This window comes from Lycorma delicatula, chromosome 6, assembly GCF_047948215.1.
Source record: "Lycorma delicatula isolate Av1 chromosome 6, ASM4794821v1, whole genome shotgun sequence".
Classification (NCBI taxonomy): Eukaryota; Metazoa; Arthropoda; class Insecta; order Hemiptera; family Fulgoridae; genus Lycorma; species Lycorma delicatula.
In genome coordinates this window covers 84,902,845-84,921,974 of record NC_134460.1, presented here as the reverse complement: position 1 = coordinate 84,921,974, position 19,130 = coordinate 84,902,845, and the positions used below count along the sequence as shown (strand labels likewise).

The following is a 19,130-nucleotide window of genomic DNA, read 5'->3' as shown; positions in this document are numbered from 1 at the left end:
AAAAAAGAATTTCTACAGCAAAATTCTGTAAATCGAATAAATTTCTTCAACTTCACATTTCGATGAAAGCAATCTTTTTTGAAAAAAGAAAAATGTCATGCAAGTTGAAAAATATTTTAAATATAATAAATAAATCTGACATCAATTTTCATTTTGGTAGGCCACAGCCAATTCTTTTATTTATCACATAAATCACATAAATAATTCTTTTATCACATAAATAACGTAAGCCAAAAAAAAACAAAACAAAGTCCCATTCAACCACCGGTATTCCAACTTTAAATCAAAGTTCAACACTCACTACACAACTCAAAAATCCGGCCGCACAAAATAAACCTCGGAAATGTAACTTTGCCAAAAGAGAACCTTATCATTCAAGGAAATCTATCTTGGCTTGATGGTAGCGCGAGTAAAATTCACTTTTAAATCAGATTGAAACATGGAACGATCCGAGCAACGCAGAGCCCACCTGAAGTATAAACGTTTCTAAATGATCTGAGCTTTAATTGCCATGACTTTAAATGTACGTAAAAAAATTCATCAAAACTTAGTAATCAACATTTTTTAAATAAAAAAAATATCGATCATTACTAAATTAAAAAAAAAAAAACATAACAGATTTCATTCTTAGAATAACAGCTGTATTTTTTTCTCTTACGTAGAATAAGATATAAAAAAAAAAAGAAAGTTATCAATAATAAAAAATTATATATATATATATATATACATATATATATATTTTATCTTTAAATATTTTTATTATAACATTCCCTACTAACTGTAAACATTATAAAAATGTACTTTCTCACAACAAAAAAGATTATAAGGATAGAAAACTCCCCTCAGTCTGAAATTGATTCTTCTTAAAGTAATAATGCTATCGCAAAAGTACAGTTGATGAAATTGTCACGTGTAATGCTTATTTTCATCTGAATTTCAGTGGACTTGGTATGAAACTGATGTACAACAATAGTAGTAATTACTTCGTATAACATGCTTAGCACGAGGTCTTACTGTACCCTTTAGTCATTTCATAGAAGTAAACAATAAAAATATCAATTCTTTTGCTTTTTTTGAAGATTTATCGTTTGGTTTGAGAAAAAAAACCATGATATATACATTATTGTCAATGAAAAATATTAATAACAAAGTCAAACCAAATATACATATGCATATGTGTGTACCAAATTCTGGTGCTTTAAATGCGGATATAGTATGAATAAACGACAATGATAGGAAAATATTATAAATGATTAATCAGAACATACGTATGTATGTATATACGCGTATATATGTCGCTGAATATTTAATTTCTTTACTTCCTTAAATATTACTTTGAACAATAGAATAGTGATAAAATTATACCCATACAATATAAATAACAAAATTTATGAACCAAAATACTGCTAGAATGAGTGTGGTGTATAATTAATGAACGATATTAATACTGTAGTAAAATAATGTAGTAGCCTAACCGCAGTTTTATATATATATATATATATTATTTTTGTAAGAAATTATTACATAATTCTTCTGTTTATAATGACTAATATTCACAAAAGTATATATTATAAAGATAATAAAAAATAAATAAGCTTTTTAAACATAAAATCTTTTAATGTTTGTTTAACCATAAGGCCTTAATTAAAAAAAAATTACTCATGAATAGTAATACATAATTTTGAAAGTTTTTAATTAAAGAATATGTAGGGAAACAACATTACACTCAAAGCCATAAAATCTAAACATGGACAGCTATTTCGACTGTAAAAAAACCATTATGCAATATTCACGGAAAAAGAATAAATAATTAATTAAATAAATGAAAAAATAAGAAATAATAAAAAATATATTAAATTGAAAGGAATTGGAATTTACTGCCTAGCCTTTGACGACGATATTGCAATTTTCATTGGGAATGTCCAAATAGCAGCAGAACAACTGAAACCATTTAAAAGAAAATAAGGCTAAAATTTTCTTTAAAAAAAGAAAATTCACGATCTATATTATCCCTCAAGTCCCTAAATATGAAATATGGTAAAATCAATAGTCAATCAATTTAAATATATGGGAGAAACATCCAAATCACTTGTTTAGATAAAAAAGCCGATCAAACAAGAACAAGAATAAATAGAAATGGCCTATTAACTAACAAAATATATTTACAATAAAAGGATCATCTAAATAAGGCATGCGCACGCATCAAAATGCATCTTACCAGGTGAAATAACTAATGCAATAAAAAAGAAAGTAAAATCTACAAAAAAGTTGTAGGACCAACAAACAGGCCCTAGGTCCTAGGTAATACGAATATAAATTCAGAAGAAATAATTACGTTTACAAATACAATTTTAAACAGAAAATGTCGGATTATTTACGTTTCCCGTCGCGATCATTTTTATTTTTATTTTATATTTTTTAGTTAAGTAACCGGAAGCAGGTGCAGCCAGTTTCGTCACACATACGCGTACAGTAACTGTATAAAAACTCGAAAATTAACGCTTAAAAAATTTGAAATTCAAAAAACCCGATAACTTTTTTTAGATATTTTTCTGAAGAGTATTTGCAAGTCCGTCCATTGAACATATCATTTAGTATATTCGGAAATGGAGAAAATTTGCAATCATTTTACAAATTTTTTTTACCTCTTTAAACATCGAATTTCGAAAAATACAGAAATTGGTTTTTAGATATTTACATGAAACGTACACACACAAAAATCAAGGATATCTTCATTTGTTACCGAGAAATTATATTTAAAAAAATAATAATAACTAGGTTTCAACAAAATTAAAAATTCATTTTAACCCTTTAAACCCGAAATTTAAAAAAAATCTGAAGTTCGTTTTTAGATATTCACATGAAGACTATACACACCAAAAATTAATTCGACATCTTAATTTTTTACCGAGAAATTAACTAACTATGATTGCTGATTCTGTTTGTACTGCCAATATTTTATGTACACCGAAAACATAAGAAATACTGGGATAATTACCTTTTCTTGTTTTTCACTACAGGAAAACTGTAGTGAAAATAACGTACTCTTTTCTGTGAAAAATAGTAATTATGTACACTTACTTTTTAAACGTAGGGAAAATGCTGTGATTTATTAGTTTTGGTTGATAATCTTATTTACTAAAAACAAGCTACTAAAAAGTAGCAAAATATGCTGCACCATTAGTATGAAATTGAAAAAGAAGTACAAGCTGAAATGAGAACAAATGTGATAATAACAGGAGGAGCATATACTAATGAAAATAGTTACGATAAATACAGAGAAAATAAACATAAATACCACCTAAGAACAGAGATTATCAGAAAATACAAAAATTTGGTGATCTCTGAGGAAGAGTGGTAGCGTCTCGGCCTTTCATCTGGGGACCCAGGAAAGGAATTCCAGGAATTCATCCTGGAATACATACATAATATGAATCATGTGACTGCTTGAACTCCTTACCAAACTGCATTACAACAATTGCTTAATCTATTTAATTTAGGGTATAATTATCTAGAATCAGCAGTTTTTCATTGTTTGAGCATCTATAAATTCACACACAATGGAAAAAAATAATACCATACTGTTGAAGATATCAAATATTAAAATGAAGGTATGCTTTAGAGAGTACAGTACAGTTTTAAGGTAATATTTTAAATGAAACATAAGAAAATATATACACTGTATTATTTTCTGGTAAACAAATATACAATCTCTTTGTAATCATTTATAAACAATACGAATTTGTAGTGTAACATTTTCTCCTACTGTTCAGCACTCTACAATACAGTAAAATTATACTTATCTATGAAAATGCACATAACTATTGCAGAATTATTGAAAATTATTTAAGATCAATAAGTTTATTCATATTATAACGTATATACCGTAAACAATCATCACGAAAGAAAAAAAACTGTTTTAGAACTGCTTCATGGAAAAAAACTCCGTTTTATACGATATTAAACTATTTTTCTAAGTTCTACTGAAAGTTATACTTGTTTAAAGAAAATGTAGTCGAAATTAGAGAAACTTACTCTTAAAAAATCGTTTAATCCTTATTTTTTAGTAGTGCAATTTCAACGGTCCATATTTTTGTTAATAAATTATATGAAATTTGTGTTTATGTACGTATAAACAAAAGTTTTATTTGTAGTTTCAGATTTTTCAAAAACTTTTTCCAAAAGTCAATTTCAATATAACATTTATTAAAAAAACTCTTCTTTTGGCTCCTGATAAACGTAGAAACATTTTAAGTAGAAACAATGAACTTTAACTGTACTGTTAAGGTGTAAGTAAATAATCTAATAAATTTTATTTAACGATAGTATGGAAAAAGGGTTTTTAAAGAAACAATTTTAATTAAAATGGGCGGTAATCACCACTGATTGTTACAATAGAGTACAGTCACTTCATGTGATTGTGAAATACAATGCTAATATTGTCCTTGCTTGGATAGCTGTTTCATTGTACAGCAATGTGAGACGACTATATTCTCTAACAGGAATCCGAGAATCTTAGAAGTTACATTGGAAATTTTCTTTCTTTCACAACTTTTTTTTCCCATCTAAGCGTAAATTAAAATTATGTATGTATAGTAGTAATAATGTTAAAAATATAATTCTACGCAGAAAAAAAATTATTATTTTTATCGATAGACAAATTTTTACTTCCTTGTTATTTTTTAAATTTAAGTGGCTACCATATTGAAGAAGAGCATCGGGGAAAAGGATTTAGATTCTTAAACGAAAGATAAACCTCTGTTTAAACATTAAAAAAAAAAAAATCTGCTAATGAAGTTAGGATCCTATAATAATACTCGTGTTTTATATATATATATATATATATATATATATATATACATATATGTATATATATATATATATATATATATATATATATATATATATATATATATATACATATATGTATGATATATATATATATATATATATATATATATGTATGTGTGTCTGTGCACCGAAATACCGAAGCAAACGATGTGTGACCTGGTATCCTTCTATTTGGAAATCTTTGATGATATTCTCACCGACCAGTTCGTGCGCTTTTACTATAGAACCCATCAACAAAAATAATCTCTGCGTATGTTTCATTGGAAAATTTATAAGGCATTTTCAGACAATGAATGACATTCACGCACTATTCCATTGTATTTAAATGATTATTTACTGTTGAAATGCAAATGTAGGTGTTTGTGGTTGGAAGGTGATTGTAAGTTGTGTAAATACACTGGTGGAAATGTCTACCGAGGAATTTGCATCGGTAGCATTTTTATAGAGGTCAAATTGATGACTGTTTTGTGTTACCGAGTTTAGAAAGTCTAAAATACGGCCTCTGGTAAAGTCCATTAGGGCAAGGAACGGAGGGGACGGTGTGGCGATCGGGATCGTCGCAAGGCGGGTGTCTTCCCCTACGGGGGTCATGATGTTGAAATGTAATAGACAAAATTTAATTGTCGGAATCAGCTGTTAGTAAATAAATTATTTCAAACAAATTTCGATAGAATTACATTTTAATAAGCTTTAAAGATGTCTAATAAATTGTTTTATCTGAATTTCATTTTTTTTTAATTTTTCATTTTTTCAAAAAATTTAATTCTTTTGTTTTGTAATATAGAATATTTTTTTCTATCTTATTTTAGATATCGTACTTTATTTATTTGAATGGCTGCAACATTGAAACTATCAAAAATATTTTTTAAAAATTCGTAAATTATTTTTAGTTTTCTTTTCCTGGAACGTTGAAATTATACTATCACAAAAAAATATATTTTGAAAAACAATCTTTTTTTCATGCTACTAGCTGATCTTCAACCGATACAACATGAAATCTATGCACACTTTTAAAAGCTTTTTTGCTATCTAAGAGTAAACTTACCATTATCGTCTATTACTTATAATAATAAAAAATAAATAAACAAAAACATTGCTTAAAACACTTATTTAATGCAAATAATTTACTTCCATCATAATAATCATGTTAACAAATATTAACTTAAAAAGATAATAAACTACAATATTATCAGAGTACTTAAATTTTAAAAATTAGCTCTCTAAAGAGATAAATTTAAAATAAACTTTCTTGTCAATAATATATACAGTATTTAAATAAACTTTTAGATAAGAAAAACGCAGCTGAATTAATTAAACTCGAGATAAATGTTTATTACATATACTTGCATTATAAACAAGCTAATAATAAATGAAACAGATTCTCGCCAGTAAAATAGGAAAAAAGTAATAAATGATAAACAATAACTAATAAGTAATAATAATAATACTAATACCTAATAATTTTAAGAGAAAAATCTTTCGATATACATATATATAAAAATTATATTTTTCGGGTTTTACTTTTTCAAAAAGAAGCTTCTCAGTTTAGTTTTTAAAAAAATTAAGAAAAAACTAGTATCCATACAAAATAAAAAATGTAAAAAAAGAGGTAAATTAAAATGTTAATGAGACAAATAAGAAGACAAATAGCCTATAGTAAGTAGCATTTTAAGATGTTATACATCTTGATTGAGTATTAAAAGATTTAGTCCATATAAGATTACTAAATTACCAGTTTCTCCATATTCTGTTTGTGAATTCTAATTAAAAATAATATTGCAATTTTGTTTAAAAAAGTCAATGCGATAAGTTTCATTCATACAAGACAATAATATGTAAAACATAAAATTCTATTTATAAACATAGATAAATAGACACGTTATATATATATATTATAACATAGAGACTAGTTTATCAAAGTGCGTAGAAGAATTTCATCTACTAAATGGAAAAAAATATATATATATGTTACCGTGAAAGACCGAAATTAGAGAATGTCAATATTCTCTGGCGAATGTTGATACGTCGGTGAAAGACCGAAATATTTGCTTATATTATTATACATTTGGACCTTCGCCGGTAAATGACGATAAAACCTACGCTTGCTTCACTCGCTAACTTGGTTTAATTAACGATAAATATACAAATTATATACGTTATTCTCCAACAATGGAAGCGATTAATCAAATTCATCGTGTTCAGCATGCTCTAGTAGTGAAAACTGAATAAATGTACTTTTATAAAAAAATTGAACAAAGAGCAAACCATCCGACCATTTATTTGAATCGTTATCGTTCATCCATGAAGTTTACATATGAGTATTCTGCATATCCTGACTGACCCTTTGAATTTATAAAATGCTGAAAATTTGATTAATTTTTTCTTTTTTTTTTTATAAATGCGGTGTAATTTTCATTCGTTACTCCCAGAGAAAGCAACTCTGATTACTGACTTGTATCTCAAATATGTCAAAATAGATAAAGATTGTAATATATAGACGTTATAACCAAAAAGATTGTAGTTAATCTCCTAAGATTGTAGAAACGTTCCAGAAAGTGGTATTAATCCAGCTCAAGAATACAGGCTAAAAATGGAAACTAAGAAGTAATTGTCGGTTTCTCTACTGAACCAGATATACTGTCATACCAATTCCACCGAAATAGCATTTTTAGTTCTACAAGTAAAACCTTTACTCTGTTCATTGTAGAGACTAGGATTATAGTGTACGTCATGTTTATACACTCCCAGCGAAAGCAACTGTAAATAGCGCCTCTTGTACTTTAACTATCTTATATACTCATATAACAAAACAGAAAATTAGGACAGGTAATGCAAAGCAACAAATTAATATATACTTATCAAAAAAATGTTCATTATACACGTTTACATTGCTTATACATAATAGGGAAGGACAATATGGATATAAGTCATCTAAAGTACAAGTGGTTCTAGTTAAAGTAGTTTTATCTGAGGGTAATAATTTAATATACAAGTCTCTGTGGTGATTAAAACCTTTTCCCATCACAATGCTCCACGCTTCTTAGCGCTCCGCAAAAATATATTGGTATCTGATTACCTCCTTTCATAGTTTTATGCTACCCTCTTGTGAAAAAAATTTCAAAAAATTACAGTATATTAACGAGATTTAACAGATTCTGACAAAAAAAACCCCTTACGATTGGATATTTTTTTATGCCTGTAACAACAAAAAAATTGAAACCGTACAAAAATTACGATAATTTAATTGCAGATTTTTTTTTGCGCATTTCTACCGCGTTTTTTATTAGCAAAATTTTTATTTTTTTTATTTGTGTTTATGAAACATAGTTTGCTGATTTAAAAAAAAATACTTTCACGAAAATCGGTTGAAAGTTGGGCAAAATATGATGAAAAACCCGTGTCATAAATCACAGATTAATTAGCATATCAGTTTCGAGAAATTGTTATAGTTATTTATTTTTTCTTAGCGTTACATATAATGTTAAATTTATTTTAAAAATTATAAGACTTCCTAAGAGCATTTATTACATGAAAAATTTTTTTTTACAACAGAGTATTGCTGTTACACGCCGAGGGGGGGAACAATAGTGTTCATGAAACGCATAATAATTACCCCAGTAATTACAAGCTATTCGGTACAAACAACAGGTATTTTTTATGTTACTATGTACGCAATATATATTATATATTATATATATATATATATATATATATATAATATATATACAATATATATTATATATTATATATATATATATATATATATATATATATATATATAATATATAAATAATAAATTACGAGCGCGCACTAGTTTTTACACCAACACATAAAAAAATCGCTATATAGGAGATTCCCCAAAAAAACAAAAGAATGAAATAGATGACAAATAATAAATAACCTAAACAAATAAAATGAAGTAATAAATTTATAAATAAAAAGCACTTACCCCTAGTTGGTGATATTTTGGCGTGTGTGATACACGAGAAAGCATCCGTCTATACAGAGTGGTACCTCACAAGCCACACACCTCCAGACTGATCTTACGCGAATGCCGTTTGCCGAGCACACAACGCATTGTCTAAGGCTGTTTGTTCCCTCACGTTTAGGAAAATGTCTTGCTTCACAGCTTTCAAGACGTAACAATTCACGATTTCTTACATAAGATCCTCGTGCAGAAAATCCCGTAGGAGATGATGAAACAAGCCCTTTCAAAACCTCATTTCGAAACCATCTGAAGGATTGGTTCTTCTCCATCTTATTGACTGACTTGTAAGCCGTATAAGCATTGACAAGGAGCATATCAAAAATGTGGAAAAAAAGTTTTTTCGTCCATTTTGTCATGCGCCTATGTAAGTAATAGCTTGAAGACAGACGATCAGATAGATCAACAGCCCCCATGTAATTATTGTAGTCTACAATCATTACAGGTCTCACGACATTTTCTGTACCGCGAATTGTTACACTGTATTTACCCTCTTCAGCAGGCCCATGAATAGAAGACAGAAGTGTTACCATTCGCTTGTCATTGAATAGAATACAAGATATTCCATCCAGTGTCGTACGACAGGCTAACCGGTGTCTGGTCAAACCTAATTGTTTACGTCTGTTTCGTGTGAATTAAGCTGGCATTCCAGCACGATTGGATCGAGCTGTTCCACAAGCTAGAATTCCCACATCTTTCAGTCGTCGATATAATTGCAGGGATAAAAAAATATTGTCCATATACAAATGATATCCACAATTTTCATAACCTGCAATTAGATTGATAACTGTACGTTCAGTAATCGTTTCGTTTACATTTAGTTCCTCTCGTTGTCTCCCGAGATATACACTCATATCAAATGTGTACCCAGAATTATCGCAAAGTCTGTAAACCTTTATCCCAAAGCGCTTTCGTTTACTAGGTATATACTGCCGAAACAAGACTCTACCCTTGTAGGCGCATAAAACCTCATCAACTACGATTTGTTGTCGTGGATTACAGAGTTCACGAGATTTCTGACGTGCAATTTCAAATGTTTCGCGTACTCTCCAGAGACGGTCATAGTTACCAGTTTGCATTTCTGATTCTATTGGTGGATCCTGGTTAGTGAAGTGTAAATACTTCAAAATATGAAGAAAGACAGTTCTCGGTAATGTATTCCCAAACCAAGCGATATGGGAAACCTCGTCAGTTGACCAGTATTCTTGTAAAGTGTGTCTTACAGTATGACCCATTTCCAGGATGATTGCAAAGAAACGTTTCATCTGGTCAAGACTAACGTCACCTTGAATTCTGTCCTTAGGTAATGGTCTATCAGGTGTACTGCTTTGAAAATACAGATTAGTTTCTGATGTTAATTTTTCAAGGATAGCCCCAAAAAACAACATAAATACGGCAAACGGCGTCTGCCCATGAATACGGGGATCAGGAATATATTCAGGCACATTCTGTAAATTCCTACGACGCTTCTTAGGCCGACCTCTCTTATGAGGAGCGGATTTAGCCAAAAGGTCGGTATTCTTTACAAATGCACCTGGTTCCGGACCCGTAAAAGGCAAACTGTTTAGTGTGTCATATTTACACCTATCAGTACAAACTAACCAGGGATTTCCAAGAACCGGCAGACGACCTTCCAACTCGTAACCTTTGTCATCTGTAACTGTTTCGTCATTTTGGGCCCAGTCAGTTGGATTTTCTTGTAACTCCGCCGTGTCAAGTTCCTCATCTTGGAGAGGAAAATCAACAGCTGGTTGCATTTCAACATCCAACTGCACTGGAGAACGATAATGGATTTCATGAAATATATTACCGTTTCCTTCAGCATGTGGATGTAGAACTGAACCGGCTACATTTATTTTTTGTTCCGTATCAGTATCTCTAATCGAATGACCTGGATCATCATCGTCGCTACTAAAATTCAGGAGATGCGGTTCCGAAAAATCGATACTCCTAATTTCAGTATTTTTGATGTCGTCCAAGCCCTCAAGGTCGTCACTGTCATTTTCGTCATAATCTGAAAGTCCTTCGTCAAGAGCAAACCTAATCTGTTCGTCATTCATTGTCTCGATAAAAAAAAAATTACGGCAAATAAAAAAAAAATCACAAATTTTAAAAAAACGCCCAATATGTGAAAAAAATCGCACTGAATAAAAAAAAAACCAATGTAATTTTGAAAAAAATAATGAAATAATATATTACCAACGGAACGCCAGTTTGCGATAGTAAGTTACTTACTGCAATTCACTCGTACTCACTCACACAATAAAGTAACATATGTTAGTATAAATGAAAGAGATAAAGAAAACTACGTTTTATAAAAATCTCCACCACTTAAAAGGCTATTCAGATTGACAAAAAACCATTTTTACTGTATACTGTTATTCATTACGAATCGGTATGCGTTTGATTGATGCCGATATCTTTTGTCAGAAAAGATTTATTAGGCCTCAAATAAAAGTGACACATTTATGACCACAAATTCCTTTTTATTTTGTGTGTGCTGTATAACATAATTTATTATGTGTTTCAATACATCGTTATTTTGCTAATATAATAAGCTATTTTTGTAAATAATAAATAAATCCGTAACCCTCATAGCAATTATAATACACTAGTCACACACACACACACACACAAGCACATTTCTGAGAAAAAAATGGTCATATTCTTTCTTATCCAAATAAAACATTTTACTTCGTATAACCATAGTTCAAATTGTATAATAAAACTGATTCCTTTGTGAATATAAAAAAAAATAAACGACTTAGATCCCACGTAAAATGATTATGTAACAGCGTTTTCAAACTGTCACCGCACAGAGCCATTTTACTGGCTTCCTGATCTGAAAAGGTTAAAGTTGTTACTTTGTAGAGATTATGCTCTACTTTGTAGAGCATTAGCATTGCATTTCGGTGACCTTCGGGATAATCATATGTAACATTATATAATATTTCGATTTAGAAGGCAATAAGAAACTATTTTATTCATCTTCAGAACGCGCGCGCGCGCGCGCGCACACACACACACACACACACATTGTAGGATTTTCAGATCTGTAGAAAAATTATATCTCAACAAATTTAAAAGTTAAATAAATCCATTAAAAAAATTGTCCGATAACTTACAAGATATTTGGTGAATATCTGATATTTTACTTTATAATCAATGGTAGGCAAAGTGGGGTCTTTGTTTATATTCCACTCCAACACTAATTTTTAAAAACAAAACAATGAATAAGTGCGATCAGCTATTAAAATATTATTATAGAAATATGTTATACATTACAAAATTATAAAACAGAAATTAAAAGATAGTATCTTTATTATTATAGAGTTACGAGAACATATCATTCCTAACAAAAAGAAAAACTAATGAAAGGGTTAACAAACTATTTATTTGTCTGAACCATATTTTTGGAACCTATAATCTCCAGGTCAGAAAGCCAGAAATCAATTTCTTTCTCTCTTTTACAATATCCTAACATTCAATTTATCATTTATTTATGTATGTATACCAAGCTACTAGGTTACTGAGTAACAGCACAGTGATAAGATGTCAACAGTACTCTCCAGAGATTCCACGGCATCTGTGCGCAGTCTGGCACGTAAATGTACCACTAGTAAATGTGTAGTCTTGAATAAACTCAGACTAACCACTCCTAAGACGTGTGATTAATTGAAATTCAATCACCAAAGAGCACCCGGTATCCGCAGTCTAGCATTCAAATCCACATGAAAGCAACTGACTTTACAAGTACTTGAACCTTAGAACTCTCGACTTCGAAAATCATCTGATTTTGAGATTACGAGTTTAACCACTAGACTAACCTGGCGGGTTAATTCCCTTCAAGTCACAATGGAATTGATAACGGAGACAAATGAAATAAAAGTTTTTTTTTTACCTTCCTACCTTTTTAAATGAATGGATCTTTTCCACTATCTATCACTGGGAAAATTATAATTACGATGCGAATTAATTATATAAACTAATGAAATTTTTGTAGAATTTATCATAAAATATTAAGTTTTTATAAGCTAATATTATTAGAATTACTGGAAAATCAACACTAAAAATATCAGTTTTACGACTTCATGATTACGTATGTAACAATGTAGAAAAAATTACAAAGTTTAAAATCTATAAAAAAAAAATTAATTATTGAAAGTAAAAATTAGGTATTAATTGATTTTTTTTGTTTTCCTGTTCTCCTGGGCCCAGGGGAATGTCCTTGCGATTTTAATGTCTTTAAGTAAATAGGTATTTTTAATTACTCATCTTTACAAGATAGAACTATGATATTAAGATAAAAAAAAAAAAAACAAAATAAATTCAACTTAATAATACAACAAATATAATAAACTTATATACTTACAATAAAATTTTAAAAAGAAGTCAGGAGATGATGGTAGTAAAATTATTTTCACTATCAACATATAGAATTAAAAAAAAAAAAAATTAAAAAAAATAAAAATAATTATAAAATATAACAAGAAGTAATCAATAGATTCCAAAATTAAAAAAGAAAAAAACAAAATACAACTAAATTAACTTATTTCAGTCACTATAAGAACCGTTAACGAACTGCAAATCGACTGCTACTCTAGCTATACTGACGAAGGACTGGTACTGCGGCTTAACATCACTGTTAGCGGTGATTACTGATTTCAACCACCACCACGTGTCTATGCATCAAACTCTCCCCACCTCAACCGAAATAATGCGATACAAAATGTCACAAATGTTATGTTTTTCAACCAAAATAAATAATAATTTAAATATATTTTACATCATTAACCAGCAAATTAATTTAGATGTCGACTTTAATAAAATTTAACCTATAATATTAATTTGTAATTAATAATGTAATTAGATATCAATTTTCGTTATCCAGCAAAAATAGAAATACTAATAAATACTAATTTCATCGGCAAGAAAAGACATACTGGTCGTATAAGCTATCATTATGACGTCAATGAATAAATAATATCAATAATAATGTAATTAATATTTTCTTCTAATTTTAGCCTCATTAAAGTTTTTTCTAAGTCAAATACAAAAAAATATATTTAAGAATAAAAGTACCGACGACGTGGGGGTCCTACGGGGTCTTTACAAGTTAAATAGATTGTTTTAAACGGTTGCTTAAACGTGTATAGTAATAAGAATTACTACACTATTTTGTAAATTATATTTATAAACAATGAAAAAGAAAAAAAAAATTAGCATGACTTAATTAATAAAACAAACTAGATAATTAAAATTTGTGATGCAAAACCAGAAGATAAAACGATACAGTCATCTTAAGGTGAGTGGAAATATTTTGTTTAGAAATTTTTAATTTATTTTTAATTATATCAGTATATAACTGCTAAAATAATTAGTTTTTTATTCTATTTTTATTTATTGCCGCATCAACAATTAAAGTCGTTAGCGACTTATCATTGCAATGTAACCACACCGGTAAATGTGAAGTTATGAACAAATTCATTCCTGAGACGTGTGGCTAATTGAAACCCAACCACCAAAGATCATCGGTATCCAAGATCTAGTATTCAAATCCGTATAAAGCTTAATTAGGATTTGAACCTGAGAACTTTCGACTCCATAATCAGCTGATTTACGATGACGAATTTACCACTAGACTAACCGGTGGGTTAATTAATTTCTATTCCAATATTTTTAAATCTCCCATGGTGGAGTGGTAGCGTCTCAGTTTTAATCCTGAAGTTCCGAGTTCGAATTCTGGTCAGGCATGGCATTTTTCATACGCTAAAAATTTCTATAACTTATAGAAATAAGTACAAGTTTCTTTGTAAGCTTCTATGGTAAATTAATTCATCAGTCAAAATAAAACTGAAAATCCAGTTCTTTTATAAATGAAAAGCTAATTCTGTTCCATAAATTTACAAGACATTTCACTGAATCACATTTAATTTGAGTTTTATGAATTAAAATGGGTACGTAATAATAAAACTTACACCCAGTTAAAAAGATTTTACGTGAATACACTCAAAAGAAAAAAAAAAAAGTAAAAAAAACATTACGGAATACAGTCAATAAATAAACGAATTTAACCTAAACATATCAATTTTTCAAATCAGATGTAATGTACTTAGTATATACATTTTTATATACTATGCGATTTGCAAACTTACCACAATACGTGGATTGACAGTTTTTGAATTGCGCAAAGATGAGTTTTTTTTTTACTGATTTTTATCGAAGAAAAGTACGATATTACTTTCGGTCGTACTGTGGGACTGAGGGTGAAATTGAATTTCCATTACTTTTTAAGTTACGAGGATTACGGAAATACCATTCACTTAAAATGTAATTTCCTTACGTAGACCATTTATAAAATCTGCGGCTCGAAAATTTCCAAAGTACCAGATAAATTTTATGAAATTTAGATATGCAGCGTATCTGAAGTTATGATGTGAAAGTTTGATGAAGAGTGTTTCAGTCGTTCTTTAATTACGTTAAATTTAAGGTCGACAACAGACTGTGTTTTTTCATACGCGCTTATGCAGTGAGTCACGGAGGTGGGTGAGTTTAAACTGATGCTTGTGTGTAGGATCTAATCCTTATTTTTAATTTTTTCATAAAATGACGGTTATAATAATTTAATTTTCTTGTAAACAGAAATTATATTTTAATATTAATTTTTTTTAAAATGATACCTATTTTATTTTTGTCATTTAATTTATGTTTTCTACATTTCTTGCGCAAAACACTATACAGAATAATTTTACAAAATATATTATAAATAATAAAATAACGAAAAGTCGGTCTTCTTGCGCAGAACTGCACAAGAATTCTTTGTACTTTTATTTCACATTTATGGTAATGCTTAATTCTTTAGGACCGTAGGTCAAAAGCTTTCTTCCTCTAAATTAATTTTTATTTAAAGTTCTAAGGTTCAAATCCTAGTAAAAGTTATTTGCTTTTAATAGGATTTGAATGAAAGATAGTGGGCATCAGTGTTGTTTGGTGCATGGGATTCAATTAACCACACCTCCCAGGAATCGTCGGTCTGAGTCTGTACAAGACTACATCTCATTTACATGTCATACATATCATCCTCGTCTTATTGCGAGGCAGAAGGGGGGGGGGTTGTTTACTGTTCATTAGTTGAAGAGATTTCAACTATACATTGGGAAAAATATTAAGACTGACCTACATTATTTGCACAATGACTTTCTCAAGATTGTTAAATATTTTTTTCAAAAAGAGTAACATTATGGAACTAACAAGAAAATATTACTATCATAAGTTACTTGTAAGTAAGTATTTATAGTTAATTTTAAAGATTTTTTTCTGTAATAAATCCATTAATAAAAGAAAAATATATTAACCTAAAACTTATTGTATTACGGAAGTATAAGAGTCTGCGAGTTCAATGACACATTAATAGAGTTAAATAAAAATTAAAATAAAATTAATGAAAATAAAAATTAGTGAGACGTAAATACCACTTAATAGGCAAAATAAACAAACAATAATTTTGTACAAATTTTTATTTTAGAATAATGGAACAAAAAAATTACTGACCCCCACTCCGCTTCTTGAACGTATGGTAGATACACTGAAACTCAATAAAATGAAGAAATTTAGAATATTTTTACCTTTTTTAGCGGAAATAATACAACTAAAAAAAAAAACAATTATAAAGGTTGATTCACGAAAAAGTATAAACTTTCAAGACATATTCTACTGGTGAAAATAATAAAGAACAAAGTTCATATAAAAATAGGTTCGGAATCGCTTCGTTAGGGAGTGTCGGCTGGCGAAAAATTTCGTCCTGAATTCTGCGCCTTCGGTCAAATTAAGCCAGATTGTAATTCTTGGAGCCCAAATTAAGAGATAAATGTAGTATTTTTATGAGAAATCTGACCTGAAAAATTGAAAAAAAAAAGATCCTAGCTCTGTATTTTTTTATTAAATCTGCTGTTGGAATTTTCAAAATATGAAATAAATTATTTCAAAAAGATTTTTAAATAAACTAAATCTTTAATTAGCTTAAAAAATGTCTAATAAATTGTTTTATTGAATTTATCATTTTTTTCAAATCGTGATAATTTATTTTTCTAAAATATTTAATTCTGTTGTTGTAATAAATAAAATTCGTTTAATATCTACTTAAAATCTGCCATATGACTTGTTTTTGTGGACTTCATTCAGTATCATTTTATTCAGAATCAAATTCTTTAAAGTTTATTTTTTAAAGTTTTTTTTTGTTTATTACCCATCAAACTTATTTTATATCAGACATAAATTTCAGTATTTTTCCACCCCAATATTTTGTCTTTTACCCTAAATTTTTTGAAAACTACTAAAAGATTAGTTCTGGAACCTATTTTTTCCCTTCATTTTTCAGGTGAGATTTTATATAAAACTACTAAATTTATCCCTTAATTTGGGTTCCAAGAATTACAGTCTGGATTAATTTTACCGAAGGCACAGGGAAAAATCTTTTGCTAGCCGACACTCGCTAACGAACCGTTTTTGAACCTACGTTTAAATGAAGTTTCTTCTTTATTTTCACCAGCTGAAAGTTCCCGAAAGCTTTTTACATTCTCGTGAATCATTCTGTATTTGCTGTACATTAGTATTAAATATTATTCAGAAATTAGAATTTTGTGCTGCCGAAGTTTCAGTACATTGACAGAACCGTTTCACAGAAAACAATTAGAACTTTCAATATTTTATCACTTTTGACAAAGATCTACTACATAATTAAATACAAGGAGTCAGGATGGAAATATTGACAAGTTATAAATTTTTTTATTTTTAGCCTAGTATATATCTTGGAATTCCCTCTTTTAAATGATAAAAGTCACGTTTATATGAGGACTAAAAATATTTTTAAAATTTCTTTCTTACTCTTCTTAAATTATTGTTTCTGAAATGTTACATCGAATCTGTATTTTGGTATTAATAGAGCTACTTCTCTATAAATTTAATGTTACTTAGTTCTTTTTCAAATTTCAACTTTTTGCAAAACGCGCCAAGTTAAAAACAAACCAACTGTTAAACTGTCACAGACTTAAAAAATCGAACTCGAAGAACTATGTAGTATGAACTAAAGAACTAAGTTATGTAGTATTACTTGTTTACTTTTTAGCGTTTTTTTTAAAGTCAATTTTATTTTATTTTATTTCAAATTTGCTAATTTTACTTTTATTAAAAATATTGATATATGAGCAAAACCATTCCAAAAAATGTAAAACGGAAGAAATCAACATTTTAATAAGAATAATAAAAAGGATGTAGATAAATATGTCCAAGTAAGATAATTTTGTTTGGTATGCAAAAATATTAATTATTTTTTAATTTTAAGCTTTGCAACAAATTTTCTTGAAATCTGAAAATTCGTTGAATATTAAAATGACTTCAGACTAAATACCATTTCATCAAAAATGCAATATTATGTAATAATGGCCAAAAACCAAATTTTAAATATCTATTTGAAAATATAGTTTTACGTTAAAAAAAGTCAGAAACTATTATTAACATGATAGAACTTATTAAGGGACAACCAGAGGAACTTCCTCAAAAAAATAAAATGATTGTCGAAATCGGTGCCGCCGGGTGGGGATCAGAAAGCATATCAGGCTGATACCTGCAAAATTTCTTACAGGGTACATTATACTTTGCGTTCTTAACAATTTCATATGAATTTTTTGTTTACAGAAAACTTTTATATAAATGTAGATTAAAATATTCTGTAGATGAAATGTACAGCCGACGTAAAAAAGATACTAAAAATATTTTTATTTCTTACAAGCAGGAAATCCTTACAATTACTTGTCATTGCTGTTTTTTTTTTTGTTTTTTTATTTAAAGCAAACAAGGCTCTGCTTGAATTCAAGCAGATTTTAAACTCCTTTTTCAGAGCCTTCCTAAAAAAACTTTATTATAGTGAAAGCTTGTTAGACTTAGTTAAAGTTTTTGTGGCCTTTAATTTAAATTAATCCGACAACAATACTTATTCTTAAGCTTTTTTCAATACTCTAAAAGGTTTATCATACTTTTTTATTTGTATTTATTAAATTTTATAATGAATGAAACAGGCAATAACGTTTTGTTTTTATATAGATTATGAATGATGGTATTAAACCAAATCGGAACTCAGGTTCGAAAACTTTCTTATGTGATTCAGTTTTTTTTTTCGTGTGAGTAAATGATATAGAAGAGTAAATGATATTTTATTTTAATATTGACATATTTTCTTTTTAATTCTATTATGCGTTTATCACTCCTTTATTTACTTATTTATTGTACCAGTTTATTT

General features: G+C 28.7%; 1 protein-coding gene across 3 annotated transcripts in view; it reads right to left on the bottom strand.

Moving 5' to 3' along the window:
• The window catches only part of LOC142325988 (ATP-binding cassette sub-family G member 1), a 108,208-nt gene extending 94,657 nt beyond the window's left edge, over positions 1-13,551 (bottom strand). Inside the window, exons 1-2 of one of the 3 annotated variants that reach the window (XM_075368020.1) lie at positions 13,209-13,551; positions 11,962-12,044 (exon numbers count right to left, since the gene is read on the bottom strand). The gene's annotated coding sequence lies outside the window, so the exon portion shown is untranslated. Of the gene's footprint in view, positions 1-3,301; positions 3,321-11,961; positions 12,045-13,208 lie in introns of those variants that run through there. The other 2 variants (XM_075368017.1, XM_075368018.1) reach the window with 2 other exon arrangements.
• Positions 13,552-19,130: the final 5,579 nt, after the last annotated feature.